Source organism: Gekko japonicus, unplaced genomic scaffold, assembly GCF_001447785.1.
Source record: "Gekko japonicus isolate JY-2015 unplaced genomic scaffold, Gekko_japonicus_V1.1 scaffold3778, whole genome shotgun sequence".
In the NCBI taxonomy this organism is placed as follows: domain Eukaryota; kingdom Metazoa; phylum Chordata; class Lepidosauria; order Squamata; family Gekkonidae; genus Gekko; species Gekko japonicus.
In genome coordinates, this window is record NW_015173800.1 from 23,059 (window position 1) to 26,576 (window position 3,518).

Here is a 3,518-nt window from a genome sequence, read left to right on the forward strand (position 1 = left end):
GGGAGAGAGGCCAGTAGGGAACAGGGAAACAGAATTAAATACCCCATCCCTTTGCTGCTTTCCAACTCCAAATTTCCCTTTCCCAGGGCTGGCATCAGCATACTCTGAGACGGGGTAGCTGCCAAGGCCCTGGTCTTCTGGTGGGGCCCACTGCCACCACCCTCCGTTTGCTCAACTCCCCTGCTACCCACATACTTCTTGTGAGCCTTTCCACCACCCACACTCTTCTGGTGGAGCCCACTGCCACCACCCTCCGTTTGCTCAACTCCCCTGCTACCCACATACTTATTGCGAGCCTTTCCACCACCCACACTCTTCTGGTGGGGCCCACTGCCACCACCCTCCGTTTGCTCAACTCCCCTGCTACCCACATACTTGTTGTGAGCTTTTCCACCACCCACACTCCCGCTTTCCACCACCCACACTCCCACACTCCCGCTTTCCACCACCGGAGTGTGGGTGGTGGAAAGGCTCACAACAAGTATGTGGGTAGCAGGGGAGTTGAGCAAACGGAGGGTGGTGGCAGTGGGTCCCACCAGAAGACCCGGGTGGGTGAGCACTGAGAGGAGTAGAAAATGGACAAGTGGGTGGGGGAAGGATAGATGGTTAGATAGTGAGGGAGGGGAATGCAAGGAAGTAAACAGGGAGGTGTGAGTGGAGGGGGGGGGACAACAGCAAGCCAAGGAGGAGAAGAGGACCTCAGGGAACTCTCTGCCAGAGGCCCACTGAAATCAGCCCTGCCCCTTCCCTATGCCACGGGACAGAGGAGGCAGAGAAAGAAGTACTTTTCTCCCTTTCTCACAATACAAGAACTCAGTGGGAACTCAATGGAACTGATGAGCAGTCAGGTTAGAATGGATAAAAGGAAGTACTTCTTCACCCAAAGAGTGATTAACACATGGAATTCACTGCCACAGGAGGTGGCGGCGGCTACAAGCATGGACGGCTTCAAGAGGGAATTAGATAAGCATATGGAGCAGAGGTCCATCAGCGGCTATTAAGCCACAAGGTATAGATAGGAACTCTTGGTCTGGGGCAACTGATGCTCTGCATTCTTGGTGCCTGGGGGGGCAACAGTGGGAGGGCTTCTAGTGTCCTGGCCTCACTGCTGGACCTCCTGATGGCACCTGGTATTTTTTGGCCACTGTGTGACAAGAGTGTTGGACTGGATGGGCCATTGGCCTGATAAAACATTGGCTTCTCTTATGTTCTTAAGAAGTACTTTTCTCCCTTTCTCACAATACAAGAACTCAGTGGGAACTCAATGGAATTGCTGAGCGGTCGGGTTAGAATGGATAGAAGGAAGTACTTCTTTGCCCAAAGAGTGATCAACACATGGAATTCACTGCCACAGGAGGTGGTGGAGGCTGCAAGCATGGACAGCTTCAAGAGGGGATTGGAGAAACATACGGAGCAGAGGTCCAGCAGTGGCTATTAGCCACAAGGTACTATAGATAGAACACGCTGTCTGGGGCAGCGATGCTCTGTATCCTTGGTGCTTGGGGCGGGCAACAGTGGGAGGGCTTCTGGAGTTCTGGCCCTGCTGGTGGACCTCCTGATGGCACCTGGGTTTTGGCCACTGGGTGACGCGGAGTGTTGGACCGGATGGGCTGTTGGCCTGGTCCAACGTGGCTCCTGTTATGTTCTTACGTGACCTCAACGCAGCAAGCAGAGAGGCTTTTTTTTTTACATGTCCGGGCATGTAATGCAGAGTTAGGACCTGAATGCCAGTGCGTACAGTCAGCAGAAACTGAGTGTCAGTTTTGCTGGAATGTAGTGTTTGAAAATGCAGAAGGATTTCATGTTTAATGCTCCCCCCATCCCGTCATCAGAAAGACCCTTTCTGCACATAGAGCATTTTGTGGGGGAGGGTGGTGGTGGTGGAAAGCGCCATCAAGTCACAGTTGACTTACGGAGACCCTATGGGGTTTTCTCCCCCCCTTTTTTTTTTGAGACCCCCGTAGGGGATTTTTTTATTTTGCATTTCTAAAAACTACATACTAATAAACTAAAATGAAAATCGGGAAGGGTAACTACTTACTATGGGATAAAGTAAAGAAAACCCACTAAAAACCCAAGAGATGGTGGTCATACATACTGCTTATCAATATTGGCTTTTAACTCCTTGTTCAATAACATTTCATTGACTGTGGTCATCTAACAATTATTTTTAGCTTATATAGTAATTTAAACTACCTCTAGTTTTGATCTATTTTAAGAAGAAGAAAAAGGAGAAGAAGAAGAAGAAGAGATTGGATTTATACCCCGCCCTTCACTTGGAGTCTCAGAGCAGCTTACAAACTCCTTTCCCTTCCCCTCCCCACAACAGACACCCTGTGAGGTGGGTGGGGCTGAGAGAACTCGGACACAAATTGCTCTTTCAGGAACAGCTGTGACCCAAGGTCACATCAGCAGGTGCAAGTGGAGGAGGGGGGAATCATACCAGGTTCTCCCAGATTAGAGTCCGCACACTTAACCACTACACCAAACTGGCTATAAAAACATTATAAGAATTAATTAATACAATATACAGAGTTTCCAGAGTGTAATAACATCTCATTTTTTCTTATACTTTGATTTTCTCAAATGATAGCTTGTCTTCGGGGCAGCTGCCCCTAACTTAGAGTCTGGATCCTCGTCTGAGTCTGTCGCTGCTCCTTCTCCTTCACTTTCGTTGGTGCTGTCTTCTTTCTCGGGTTCTTTCTCCCCTGATGGGTGACTATGTAGATCCAAAAATTCTTGTGCCTTTTCAACAGAGTCAATTTTTTCTTTCTTGTCCATGAATTTGAAGATTGTGCCTTTGGGTACCATCCATCTGTAGGGAATGCTTTTCTTTTGTAGGAATAGTACTAAGTCTCTGTATTTCCTCCTCCTCCTTCGTATTTCAAATGGTATGTCCTTTAGCACTTTTATTTCTTTGTCATTGATTTTCAAGGTAGATTCACTTGTCACTTTAAAGATTTGGTCTCTCACTTGTCTTCTCGAGAATCTTACAATCACTTCCCCCGGCAGATTATTTTTTCTTATGAATTCTGGATAAGATCTATAGATCATATCTATTTCCCTTTGTAGTATGTCTGCTTTTATATCTGCCAGAGGGCCTAAGGCGTCACACATAGTCTGTTTCAGATTCTCAGTCTTATCTTCAGGAACACCTTGAAACCTTAAGACATAGCTTGCTCTCTCCATTTGTAGCTGTAACAGTTGAGACTCTTCCATTAAACTCTTTTTTTCCCATCACCTGCAGTTTCCCCTCCAATTTTTTGGTGTTGGCATCCACTTCTTTTACTTCTTTTTCAGTTTTGTCTGAGTTTTTTTGGCTATTTCAGCCAGTTGCACATGCTGTCCATCGAATTTGCCATGCCAGGCTGTTATTTGATCCAGCAGGGGTCGCAATCTTTCTGTTAGCATCTTTTGTAGCTCTGCAGTTGTGTCCTGTCTAGGGGCAGGACTCGCTGGTCCAGAAGGTCCGACAGGAAGTTTTGGTTTAACTTGTTTTTCCTTCTCATCCTTTCCTT